The sequence below is a fragment of the Strongylocentrotus purpuratus genome, unplaced genomic scaffold, assembly GCF_000002235.5.
Source record: "Strongylocentrotus purpuratus isolate Spur 01 unplaced genomic scaffold, Spur_5.0 spur5_scaffold_19, whole genome shotgun sequence".
In the NCBI taxonomy this organism is placed as follows: domain Eukaryota; kingdom Metazoa; phylum Echinodermata; class Echinoidea; order Camarodonta; family Strongylocentrotidae; genus Strongylocentrotus; species Strongylocentrotus purpuratus.
Genome location: NW_022145604.1, coordinates 31,586,302 through 31,601,432, shown reverse-complemented (window position 1 = coordinate 31,601,432; position 15,131 = coordinate 31,586,302). Strand labels below are relative to the sequence as shown.

General features: G+C 34.8%; 1 long non-coding RNA gene across 1 annotated transcript; it reads right to left on the bottom strand.

The window, feature by feature from the left end:
- Nucleotides 1-2,190: 2,190 nt before the first annotated feature.
- LOC115925929 lies at nucleotides 2,191-14,145 on the bottom strand. The gene is made up of 3 exons (XR_004064865.1): nucleotides 14,050-14,145; nucleotides 8,403-8,560; nucleotides 2,191-3,765 (listed from the first exon to the last, which is right to left on the bottom strand). It is a non-coding gene; the product is annotated as an uncharacterized LOC115925929 (long non-coding RNA).
- Nucleotides 14,146-15,131: the final 986 nt, after the last annotated feature.

Sequence of the window (15,131 nt, the reverse complement as noted above, 5' to 3'; positions counted from 1 at the left end):
GGGAGGCAAGGCCCTTTCGGCCCCCCCCCCCCCGATCTCCTTCTTCCCCCTTAACTTTTCTTCTTCCTCTTCTTTCTTTCCCTTTTTCTCCTTTTTCCCTTTCTCCCTTCTTTTCCTTCTTCTCTTTTTTTTTTTTTTTTTTTTTGCGGGGGGGGGGGGGGCCAAGGCCCGCTCGGCCCCCCCCCCTGGATCCGCGCCTGATTTCAGGAGCCTCGCTCGATTTAAAATGCGGGGAGGTATACCTGGAGGGAAGTGATGGGGCCCGGTTGGGAACACATTTTGTTGGAATCGTTGATGAGAGCTGGGTATGGGTGGTGCACCCGGGTTACATAAAATTACATAAAATCTTCCCCGTCTGATCGGGCATTGTATTCCTGACGGCTAGCAGGGGGGCTCGTGGCAAGTCAGAGGGGACATTCGTTTTATACGAGAAGGGTTTTTTAGCCGTGGTTCCCCCTTCTCTGGCTACACGCTTGGATTTCACATATTTTGATTTTAAGGGTTATGTATGGGGTGCAGATTTTCCTCATTTTTCAGCATAGATTCCAGCACTAGTTCTGTATTTGGGTTGGATACTCAAATCGGTGTGTAATACAATTATAATACAATTATCATATTGGTGTGAATTCATGTACCGACAGGGTCATGGTTAAATGATACATGTAAAAATGACAGTAACCAATGTTAAATAAAGCCACGAAAAAATGCATAATTCATACAGTTTGTCGATTCCTCATTTATCAGCGTGAATAAATAAAAAAAAAAAAGTGTGAAATTGGCCGCAAGAGCAAATATTTTTATTTTAATGCTTTTTGAAAATGTGTACTGAGAAAGTGTGGCAATGATGATCATAATACTCACTTAGGTAATCATGAAATTATCAGCAATTTGAATTAAATTGAATTGAATTTATTTTCTTCTGCAACATCATCATCTGCTTCTTCATCACCATCACATCACCGTCATCGTCATTATCATCATCATTATAATCATCATCATCACCACCACCACCATCATCATCTGCTTTTTCATCACCATCACATCACCGTCATCATCATTATCATCATCATTATAATCATCATCATCAGCTTTTTCATCAACATCACTTCATCATTATCATTATCACAACCATTACCATCATCATCATCATCACCACCACCACCACCACCACCACCATCATCAACATCATCATCATCACCATCATCACCATCATCCTCTGCTTCTTCATCATCATCATCATCATCCTCATCATCACCATCATCATTTGCTTCTTTGTCACCATCGCATCACTATCATCTTCATTATCATCATCATTATCATCATTATCATCATCATCATCATCATCATCATCAGCATCATTTCCATCGTCATCTGCTTCTTTATCACCATCGAATCATCATCATCATCATCATCACCATCATCATCATCCTCATCATCATCATCACCATCGCATCATCATCATCATCATCATCACCATCATCATCATCATCATAATCATCATCATCATCATCACCATCGCATCACTATCATCATCATTATCATCATCATTATTATCATGATCATCATCACCATCATTATCATCATCATCATCCCCATCATCATCATCATCATCACCACCATCATCTGCTTCTTCATCACCATCACATCACCGTCGTATCATTATCATCATTATCATCATCGTCACCACCACAACCATCAGCATCACCATCATCATTTGTTTCTTCATCACCATCGCATCACCGTCATCATCATTATCATCATCATCATCACCATCACCATCTTCATCATCATTACGAACATCATCACCATCATCATCATCGTCATCCTTATCATCGTCACCAACATCATCACTAGCTTCATCATTCACCAACATTATCAGAATTACTGGCAACTATTTGTTCTGTATTCTATCATCGGTAAAATGGATATTAATTACGAATGAGTATTACTAAGGAGGTAGGAGGAGCTTGGTATTACATCATCATCATCATCATCATCATCATCATCATCATAATCATCATCGTCATCATCATCAGTAGTACTTTGAAAGTAGATACATGTTCTGACATTAAGATTTACAACATTCTTGCTTTGAATTCAACAGTGTTCAAATTAAGCGATTTATTTTCTCCCTCAAAATATAAACTGTTACATATACACGTTAAAGAAAATGTCTTTATAATAGTTTCTGGTACATGAAGAAACGTTATAGATCTTTTTGTTTTATATCATAGTTTCTACCATACCATATCTCATGTCATCCTCGTACCCTCTACCCAAGTATCAAGTATGTGCAAAATTTAATTGAATTGGGTCAGCTTGCATTTTATCCTACAGGGTATATGTATACAATAACACAAATCAAATCCAGGTCTATAAATTCACTCTTATTTTGGGTCAACGTTATATTCTACAAAGTAAAAACGAAATAAAGATGTAGAAGTATGCAATGATGGGAATACAAAAAGAAACACTTCAAACAATGTCATTTCCAACGATTAGGAGATTAAACTATGCCATGCTTTTACGTTATGTACAACGTACATTCTCTTTAAAAACATACATTTTATGTGTAGTTTTTTTTTAAGCGCTTATATCTCATTTATTTTCACTAATTAAAATTAATGATTCTTCTATCCTGAAGAAACAACGTTTTATTATTTCAGTAATATTATCTCATTTGATCTGTGTATCGAATCTATTACATTGTATGTTCCACGAATATCTTAAATTACATGTCTTAGAAAAGTTTTGTTACTTTGGATTGTTAATACATTAGTGGTACCTATTAACATCATCATAGCAGCAGCGAACCAATTCGATTGGCCTATTTGGGACACTCTTTACAGGACTGCTGGTGTGACCAACTGTCAACAATTTCTATTGATACTTGAAATCACTACGGTTTGCAATTGCACAATGTACAACAACAACAATTATGTAAAACTGAATGTGTTATGTTTATATGTTATGACCTGCTGTGAAAAATCCATCGTCTTGCATGGGCCATTAAATATTTTTTGTGTGATGTATCTTTGTATGTGATCGTTAGGTACAAATGTCTGCGTTGGTTATGAAATAAATACTCATAGGCTAAATTCAAGTACAAAATTGTTAATATGAGAGCAAGCCCAATGTTTATGCTCATATTATTTCCTCAGCAGTTTAATCTGTAGACTCGATAACACGTAGTTAATAGTTGGAGACTTTTTTTGTCGTAATCTGCATATTAAATGAGCTTGTATTTGAGATTTATGAGTTTATAATATCCATTCACTGTTATTAGCAGTAATTAGTGTTGTAAATAAAAAAAGCATTTGTGACAAAACATTAAATAAAATGGTGTAACTATTTAACTTTTAATCAGGATCAAAACGGATAGAATGTACCCAAAAAAGAACATTCATACTTCGATATACTGTGCATGCCGAAAACAGAGAAATAATGAGTGTATACACAGCAGGCCTTGACATTACATAAAATACCAGGTGCTAAATATATTCATTCATTTACCAAAATGTATTTTCCCCTCATATAAAACCTAATTTTCATTTATTCAAATTTAGCAAAAATGTAATAATATCCCCAAAATGGTAGAATTCACAGCTGTTCAATTGTTTTCCGAGCTATATTTTGTTAACGTTCCCCTGATTATCCTTTGGTGATTGGAGTTGTTGCCACAATTACAGTTTCTTCTCCCCTTGTTGGTAATGCTGCTCCACTCAGCCAGGATTCGAAATCTGGTTTTCCGACCACTAAGGGGGTCTGTCAATAGAAAGAGAAAGAGAGAGAGAGAGAGAGAGAGAGAGAAAGAGAAGGGGTAGGGGATGGGGAGAAAAAGAGAGAGAGAGAGAAAAACAATTTCACATGACATAATAATATACATTTTTTAAATCACTGGTTTGCATGGCACTGTTTTTTGTGAGTGTTGTTGTTGTTTTCTTGTGTTTGTTGTGTCTGTTTTTTTCTTCTTTTTCTTTTTCTTTTTCACAGCAACCAGGGATATAGGCAATGTATGATTCATTTGTAAAGTTTAGAGAGGAGTGCTCTGCTGAACAATGCAACAACAAAAAAATCCACATGTATGACAGTGACATTCACTTTATCTGGGAATTTATCGGTAAGAACTGATTTATTGATTTTCCTCACATTTTACAAAAGATTTACATATTTGTTGTATATAGTATAGTATTTATTTTCCGTTTTAAAAACAAACATATAATACAAGTATATACATAACGTCAATAAAACGGCTGGATAGCCCATATTCAGCTGTGCCAGGCACGACACTGCTGGTCTTCCATGGGGTCCAGAAATCATATACATAAATGGATATAAAACATAACATGTGATTATTTACTAAATTAAAGGATTTAATGAAGTTACAATACACAATTATAGATGCTTAAACTCTAGTAGTTGTGTGAAAGGACTGCGAAAGTCCCCCCCCCCCCCTCGTCCTGATACAGAGCATACAATATCCCGAGTCTGAAAAGGTCAAGTTATTATCAAGGTCTGGGGGATTGAGCATGTGAGTGGACCAACGTTAATTCGTGCTTAAAACTATTCAGAGTTGAGGCATTTCTTACAATTACAGGGAGATTATCATAAGCAATAGCTCCTCTATACTTAAAAGTTCTTTTCAAAAATTCAGTATTAGGCTCAGGCGTATATAGTCTTCCGCCAAAGCGTAAGTGGTATTCGTGCACAGATATACTAAAAAGGTCTGAAATGTAAACAGGGGTCATCTCATTAAGTGATTTAAACATATAGGTTAGCAAATGCTGATTTCTCCTGTCGTGTAACGATTCCCAGTTAAAGATACTTTGTCCCTTTTGCAGCCAACATCAAATTCTGTAGAACTTTGCAGGAATTATGAATATGTCATGTATGTCCTATCTGTGAAATTCAAACATTAGCAATGTCCTAATATTCAAATTATGCAAGGAAACCCGTTTACTTGCTAGACTTCACTGTCAGACACTAATGAGTGACTAACTGGCCTTTTTCATCTTTGGTAATAACATACATAAAATGAGCTGTAAAGGGTACATGAGCATTTGTCAACATTAATAACCAACTTCTTGTAATGGCCAAAATTAAACTGATTGAATCTTTGCGTAGCATAAGATGTACGACCATTCGGTACACTGGTCTGAAAAACAGACTATTACTTACTGGCTCTATAGCTCCTAAGTCAATTTGACAACTAATAGTCGTTATTTTCCCACTTAAAGACATTTTGAGTTGAGTTGAGTTGAGTTTATTGATTTCACATTTCACATGCAGAAATAATACAGATAACAAAATATACATATATATATATATACATATATATTTTCAACCCCCCCCCCTTTTTTTAGGGAAGTTGTAAATTAGTATTGCCTTTCAAATGCCGTTGGAATTTAACCTTTTCATTTGTTTGGCCTGCGCAAGGGACATAGTACCTTTAAGGGCATTGTGAATTTCTGAATTGAGTACATGAGAGTCACGATTGATATGTAGAATCAAACGCCCAGCACGATTTTAGAGCTTTTGTAATCTTTCAGTTCAATATTTACAGGCTGAACCATATACAACATCTCCGTAGTCGAAGTGGGGAAGAACAACTGCATTATATACTAGTTTTAATATAGATTCATTCAAGGTGCTTCTTAGTCTACCAAGAAAGCTTACCATTTGTCCTATTTTTTCACCATATTATCAGTGTGAATGTTCCATTTGATTCAAATGATTTTTATTTCTCATGCAAAACATAATACAAAAATAATTATATCACAACAAATATGCAATGAAACGATAAATATAATGGAAATAGCACGAGAAAAGAGGAACTTACTTGAAGCACAAATGACACCTAAGTACTTGACATTTTTTACTTGTTGAATTTTGGTCTTACAGAGAGTGACATTTAAGTTATTTTCTTTTGAAAGCATGTATCGACTACCAATTAGCATACAAACTGTTTTTTCAAAATGTACACTTAATCTATTTTCCTTCATCCACTGGTGTAGAAGAAGTAGGTCACTGTCCAGAGTTGACTCAATTTTGCGTACTGAGGTATCGGAGGAATATATCACTGTGTCGTCTGCATATAACTTTAGACTGCTTGATTTGATATATTTAGCAAGATAATAAATAAGAGGAGCCCTAAAAGCGACCCTTGCGGGACCCCGCATGATATGAATTTGGAAGATAAAAGAGAATGATTTACAAGGGTTTTACATGTTCTTCCACTTAGATAGCTATAAAACCAGTCACTAGACATATTTTTTATACCAATGTTACGCATTTTCTTCATAAGGATTTCTATGTAAGTAATCTAATAACTGGTGTTGTACAACTCGTTCTAACATTTTAGACACACAGGGCAATATCGAAATTGGCCTGAAATTACCAGGGGAGGATGTATCACCATTTTTATGTATAGGCACAATCTTAGCCGTTTTCCAAGGATTCGGGAATTTTCCAGTTTTCATTGATTTGTTGAATAAGTAAATGAGGGTGGGACCAATTTCAATGGCGCTTAATTTCAAGATTAATGCTGATATTCTATCAAGACCAATCGATTTTTTATTTTTCAATTTTTGTATTAAGTTCAGCGTGTCAGTTTCAGTTATGGACATAAAGCTAAAAGTGCTATCCAGGGTTGCGTTATTTTCATGTGAAAAGTGAACTGGTGGAATATGTTCGGCTGAAGTTGTGCCAATACTTGCAGAGTACGAGTTAAAATCTTCCGCTACTTTAACACTTTCATTCGTATCACCAATTGTAGAATCACATTTTTTAACAGTATTCACATTTGAAAATTTATCAGTAAAATATTTGCATTTCGCCTTTCGAATGTCAAATGTAACTTTATTACGAAGCTTTCTGTATTGTGACATCATATCACCACTCTTAGTCCTGAAAGCTTTATGCTTCATTTTGTCTCCATCTTTCATCAGCTTAAATATGTTCGAATTAATCCAAGGAGTATTACGTTGTTTTGACCTTTTCGTTCGGATAGGCATATGTTTATCAACTACATCGAATACAAGTTTTTCCCATTTTCTAACAGCATCATCAATATTTTCGATGTCTTTAATCATTTCCAAAGGTTGATTTTTAAGGTCTGATTTCAATTGTCGATATCAAAGTCTTTGCAATTTCTAAATTAAACTGTACGTGAGAAAGAAGACGATTCAGATTTAAGAACCAGAAAGCTGATGGAATGATCGCTTAATCCATTATGAGTGACACCGTGTGATTTAACTCTATGTGAACAATTGCTTAACATGTGTTCTACTAGAGTTGCGGACTGGTTAGTTACTCTCGTTGGTTCAGTCTCATTTATTTAAAACGCCTTGAGTACATAAACAGTAGAACTCGGTGGTCTATACCATGTAGTAACTAAGAGCGGTTTACAAAATCTTTGAATGAATAACAACAGCGACGATTTCTAAATCGTTGAGAGATTCATGATGTAAGATCTCCACTTTTAAGGATTTATGAACATAGAGGGCGGCACCACCACCTTGACGATTCCGGTCTTTTCGAATCGTGACATAATTTTCGATTGCTATCTCGTGTTCACTTACAGAGTTGTTAATCTTGGTCTCATTCATAGCAAATATATCAATACTATTATAGAATAACAGTGACTTTAATTCATCTAAATGCCCAATGAGGCTGTTTAAATTCAGCTGGCATAACTTTAAACCCCTGCAATGAAGTTCTTCTTATTTTAGATTACCCTGATTTATATCACTTGGTAAATTATTGAACTCTGGATTGATCGTAGTTATTAATGATTTCGAAGGTAGTAGTTCCACATTAGAAAAAGGCAGCTCTTGAAATAAGCATTTTGGACAATGCCAATTCTCAAAAGAGGTTGATAAACTTGAGGGGTTATTCCAACATAGCTAATGTGCAACCAGTCTGTACATACAATACAATGGAGACCTTTTTGATTCTTTTTGACGTTTTTTTTTTTTTTTTTTTTTACAGCAGACACACGGGTATTTTTACTTAACATTGACAAAGGACATCGTTATAAAAACAGTATGAAAAAAGAACAACAGGATGTTGCATGCTTATGAAATAGGGGTGAACAACAATTACTATAGTGAAATGACACTCCAAGTTTACGGTCTGCAAATGGCGTATCAATCAATCAACTAATCAAACATTTTTCTCTCGGGATAAGACTTGATTCTAACAAGTCTTTTTGCTCAGTTTGCTATTCCACATACTTTCTTCAGTGATTTGGGGGCAAATTTGATACATTTTACTAGTACATGCACAAATCAGCCCAGCCTTCTCCCTGTTTGAATTTCAAAATATAAAAATGCATTTACCCCTTCGAAACAAAGGTATGCTACCACATTGTGGATATTGTTTCAGGGCTTCATGCTTCTTACCTTTGAAATGACATTTGAATCAAGATTGTCAGGAGGAACAGTTCCAACTTCAGGCAAGACTGTCGTTGGTTTACCTGGTATTGATACAACGCCTGGGTGTGGCTGTCTTATTTCTTGGGCCATGTTGCACTGCTGTTGAACTACCAGCAATCTGATATCTAATGGTTGGAGAAAGAATTATGCAAAAGGCACATGTGAATTGTTGTTAGACTAAAATTTTAAAGGAGAAGATTTAAGATAAATGTATATTCCCTCTTTTCTTTAAAGGAAATGTGAAAAAAATTAATTCTCATCGAATTTAAAAATTCATAATATCACAATAAAAACAGAGTATAGCAAATAAACATGCTCAACATTGAACCAAAAGTTAGAGCCCTTGCAAGTGAATTTGGCGATAAAAAAAAAATCAATTCATATATATATATATATATATATATATATATTATATACAGTGCGTCCCAGAAAAAACGAAATCGAGAATCATCGTTGTTTTATCATAACGTATAGTCACATTTATAATTACTAAATGACACATAATTAGAAAGCTTAGTTCCTCCTCTTTCATTTGATGCAACTCCTATGATGCATATTTCACGCATGAGTGATTAAAATAAATTTGAAGAGAGGAAACAAAAGAGTCATTTGGCGGACGGTATCTGAATTCCAAAGAGAAAATCACATTTCTAGAAAGTTGAGGTTCTGCCCTTTCATATGACACCTCAATCAGAAAAATGAGCAAGGAATGACACAGTTCTGAGTGTTTAAAGTCGTGCTTGCATTTCCATAATTTTATCAAACGAATTCGTTTTCACTGGGTGCCTGGGGCGCTAATTTAGCTTATCGACACGGTTTTTATTCTGGGGCCTCACATTAACGAGGCCATTGCTTAACCAATGTATCATGACTGTACGCAGCGGAGGCTAGGGTACGTCGCCACCCCCACAAATACAATAAAAAAAATAAAGAAAATGCAATAAATTATCAATAATTCAATGCAATCCCCCCGGTCCCCAACAGGAAACTTTCCTCTGTAGGGTCGTGCATTATGGTTCAAGGCATGCCCACATAGAGGATATGATGATATTGGGGGTCGGGGCAAATTGCAATGAATTATTGATAATAGCAGCACACACAAACAGTGTATATAAATATATATACATATGAATTGATTTGTTTCGTCAAATTCACTTGCAGTGTATATTCATACGTATACATATATATATATAAAATTAATATATTCATTTAAAAAAACAAATAAATATAAATGATGTACATGATATTTTATGCAACCCCAGATTCCTTTATATGACCTATCCTTTATAAATATAATGTTACATGACAATTACTTTCTATGTTTGCAAAGGGGAAGTCCACTCTGTTCTTGACACCTGTATTAGTTTCACAGGGTAAGTCCACCCTAAAAATTAGCTGATTTTATTGAAAGCACAAAAATGAGAAAAACAAAGTATTGAACGTTTGAGCAATATCAAATTAAAAATAAGAACTTATGAATTGCTCAAGTTGAAACACAGTGAAACACATCACTGTGCACTATTTTGGGAGCGGCTTTTAAAATTTGCTCTCTACTGATATATTGTAAACTTTCATTTTGTTTGTTATTTATGATATAAAATATTTGTTTCAAAAAGGGGTGAATTTAGGGTGAATGCATGATTGAACATTTTCTCTATATTGGGGAGAATATAAATTTCAGATTTTGTTATAGTACAAAGCAATAAGAGCTATAAGAAAAGTACAGGATATGTCTTATTACTTAAAAACTGAAAACAAGGATGATAATAATATTAATATTGGGTTCTTGTATATAACGCTCATATATGTCAGACTTGACACTCATGGCGCTCCCGATAAATACCATGGCTTTAGCATGGTTGCCATGAAGGCGCTCTAATATTTCAAGGAATTAATTCCTTCCAGGTACCCATTTACATAGCATGGTTTGAGTGCGTTGAATGTAGATCAATGTCTTGCCAAAGGACATTAGTACCGCGGAGGGACTCGAACCGCGGACCGTGTGATCCACAGTTCGCATACGTATCCACTCGACCACGACACTGTTATATAATTTCTTGTTTCCGATGAATTGATTTTAGAAAAGCCTTCGAATCAATAGACCATGAATTTATTTGTAAAGCACTGGAGTCCGTAGGCTTAGGTCTAACATTTATAGGATGGGTTCAAACACTCTATTGTAACACTGAAAGGAATTTGTACTAAATAATGGCAGATAGGAATAAGACAAGGTGTCCCTTTATCCCCGTACCCTTTTCTGATTGCAATTGAAATGTGAGCTTCTCGTCTAAAGAATACGGCAGAAATTAGAGGAATTAATTTGGCTCAAGTGAACAAAACTATCATTAAATGCAAATGATTTGCGTGCATTTTGTTTAGATTATAATTCAGTTGAAGTATTATTCGATGTGCTAAATATAGATGTTCTAGTCTGACATCGCACAAAGAATAAAAACAGAAATATAGAAGATTGGAAAGCATCGCCTAGTTGATAATTTCATAATCTCAGGAACATTATGTTGGGTACAATCCTAAAGATTATCAGGAACAAAAAGTGATGGATATACTATTACATATCATCAATGTGTTTGATATATCACAGTTCATTTACCTATTCTCATCAATTCTTGTACCCAGCTGCGTTGTGAAAGAATCGAAACTATATTTTATATACGCATTTCTATGGAAAGGGAAGGACAAAGTTAGACGGAATGTCATTACACAACAAGTTGAGAAAGGAGGTCACAAAAGGGTAGATGTCAAATCCGTAATCTCGGCAAAACAGTTAACTTGGAGTTTAAGAATGAAGATTGGTAGCAATCAAACAAGGTTTAATATTTTCAATTATATACCTCACTTAAGAAATCCAGCCATCTGATTGGTCGAAATTGCATTCATAAACATAAACTATTCCTGTAAAATTCCCGGTAACATTCCAAACCCATGTAATAGTTCTAACAAATAGTTCTAAAATCCCAGTAACCATGGTTACCGGGAAAATAGTTCAGTCTTGGTGAAATACCCATAGGTTGACATGTTAAAAAATGGTCTGAGCGATCGAGGATACCGTACGTGTGCGATGAATTGGTCGGTAATTTCAATACAATTGAATCTCGATCGATCTTACCGACAATTTTATCTTGCATTATTGACATGAAGACGAAAATAAACTTCCAACAACAACATCTGCCGATAGATCTTGATCTAAGTTCGTGCCAATGCATTGAAAAAGTAAAAGAAGGGCCCGTTTAATGGAGCTGCCGCGAAGTATCAGCGCACGAAGCCGTTTTCAATCCATTTTAATCAATAAATAAGAGAAAACTACTAGAAATGGTAATAGTTCGCGATTGCCGAGCGGTGTAAGGCGGTGACTTTAGTCACATCATCGTTGGTGCGCAAGAGATCAAATCCCATCTTCGCCTAAAAAAAAATAAAAAAATAATGTTTTAGTCTCCTCTCAAAGATACACTCATAAAAAACAACCGTGCAGATAAACTAGATAAGGCCAAGGTGGTGTCATAAGTTGACTTTTTTTTTCGGCATATAAAAGTATTAATGACTGCTTTAATATTCGAGAAATAGTTGTTTTTATACGCTCTCGGGAGGGTTACAATTGGGCTATTGCCCTCGGCACGCCTCGGGCAATAGCACAATTCTATCCTTCCCTCGGGCAATAGCACAATTCTATCCTTCCCTTGAGTGTATAAAAACAACTATTTCTCTCAAAGCAGTCATTAATACTATATTATATACCTCACTTAAGAAATCCAGCCATCTGATTGGTCGAAATTACATTCATAAACTTTAACTATTCCTGTAATATTCCCGGTAAAATTCCACACCCATGTAATAGTTCTAAAAAAATAGTTTTAAAATCCCAGTTACCATGGTTACCGGGAAAATAGTTCAGTCTTGAAGAAACACCCATAGGTATACATGTTAAAAAATGGTTTGAGCGATTGAGGGTACCATACGTGTGCGAAGAATTGGTCGGTATTTTCATACAAGACAAGACAATTCCAAACAAGACAAAAATGGCTGAAGATACTCTCCCAAGATTTCAACTTATCAAATGCAAGACTCGCTGACAGCAAGAACAACAAAAGGGTACGTGAAATTATCCATAAACATGTTCGTTTAGTTGCTGAAAATGCTTTTGACGAGTACCAGCATAGACGTAGACGAAAATAGATCTAGTAGTCTACGGTGTCTGATCGCGCACCCGATGTTGAATGCTAAAATTCTTCCCATAGAGATTGCACGCAATGCCATCTCTATGCAGTCTACGTGCATTGCGCGACCATGCAAAAAGAGGCAAGTTTTTTTTTCAATTCGAGATTCAAACCTTTATATGTTGTGATCCTGAAGGTGATATGGAACAATTTTGAGATACAGATTGACAATAAAATGGTTTTCGTAAAAATTTGTTTGAAAAGGGAACTGTAACTATACACCATATTATGTTGCCAGGTGGTGCAACGAAAATATACGACTTGTTGAACAATCAATTCAACATTAAAGCATTGTGAATGGCTATTTATTACTACAGTTAGTGGCTTCGTGCATAAAGAAGGGCAGTGATCACAAACTTAGTCAGGTTCACACAGATGAAATAGAGGCAATTAATAAAGATAGAGTTATGCCAAATGAGTTAAGACATCTTAAGGTGATAATAAATAAACAATCTTATGTAAACGTTGTCAAATAAACAGAGATCAATCTCTGATCTCTATTCGTTTAAGAAATAAGTATTATTTGAGAGGTACTGAATTCTGAAACGTGCGAGAAATTATGATCAAAACGATTATACTTCAAGTTTAAAGTTCAACATAATATTCTGTTTTATATTACAAGTTATTCAAACATGCATATTGAGACTCTTTTAGGATGTAGGTTTGGCTGTAAACATTCAGAAACTTTAGAGACGTTTTAGAATGATACCAAGTTTTCGTTGTCCAAGTTTGAATTATCTTTTCTGGATGAAAAAACACTAATCGTATGATACTTTGAGAAGCAGCTACAAAATATAATATCAAATTATATTTATCTATTAGCGATACGATGTATTTATTGTGCATGATCAAGAAACACAGACCAAGCACTGATCGTTTAAAAAGGATGCTTTTTTATTTTGTATAAAGAAGAATAATATATTGCAAATCGAAGAGGCGAATTATATATTGCATCATAGAAAATGGAATTGTGTACTAATATTTTAGTTTTTTGATTACTTTTACACTTCATTGTAATACCATTGACCTTATAATCTGCTGTACTTAAAAGACGGATGGTTCAAGCTGTTGAAATATATATTATATACATATATATATATACTTAGAATTAGTCTATTCCTTATCTTAGTCTGCCTTATCCAATATATATATATATATATATATGGATCAATTATGCAAAAGATTTATTGCATCCTTCTATGGGATATGTATTTTGACCTGAAAAGACAATATCAATAAAACATCTTTGAAATATTTTAAATATTTATAAATATACAGTCATGGTACAATGGTAGACATTCCTTTATGATTATTACACTATAATATCGATCAGTGGGCTACATTTATTAATGGTTTATGATAACTTTGAAAGAAAATCTTACCCAATCTCTGTAAAATTCAATTATTTGAAGCTAGGTGTCATCCAAAAAAAGGTTCGAACAGAGCTGAAAACGTCGATTTCAAGAAGCTGAAGAGAAAAATCGTGTCGTTGTTGATAGAAGTCTCACTGTGAAATAACGAACAAGTTAGTTCCTGGTTTGAGTAATACCAATCCTTCATAGGAATGAACCAATCACATGAAGCCAGCTGTCTGTCTCTCAGTGCGTTAATCATTAGGAATAGTAATTCAAGTTATTATGTCGTCACAATTTCAATGGAATCAGTCAGGTAGAGTATCTGGGATCTGTATAGCTGGAGGGGGGGGGGGGACATAAATATTTATAATGAGAAGGCCGTCAGTTTCCATGTGCAGAAGGCCATAATTCGCTGACACTAGACTTGGTAGAAATACCATTAATGTATGAACAAGTCTGCACACAGCAAACCGTATCAAGAAATATCCCCTATTCTCTCGGAGATTCTACGGGTGCAACGACGATGCACCAACAATGAAGCCTCAGTATAAACAGCAGCTCGTCTCCATGCATTCGCACGAATTTATGTTTGTTTGTTTGTTTGCTTTTATTTCTGCGTTCAAAATAATACAATACGTAATATAAAATGTGTTTACAAAGATAATATACAAAACAATTCATAAGATAAACAATATAGTCATGATACATAATGAATACAAAATAAGGAAGTGAGCTTAAACTTTTTGTATAGATATATATCCATATATACGCACATATACATACATATACATATATATATATATACATATGCATAGCACATGCATACATACATACACATACACATATACACCTATACATACTCTCACATATAATATAATATAATTTAACACATATAATATAATATATAATCCAATCAATGAACGCAGGAGACCGCCATCGTGAGCGGTAAGGCTTGAAATCGATGGCGGCCTCATAAAAAGATTCGTGACTGAAATTGATATTTACTGATCAAGTGGGTGTATTGCAGGTGCAGGTGCTGGTGCTGTATGTAGCAGTTGAGTAAAATGAGGATATTGAATGACAAATGTGAATATTTATGTGAATATATT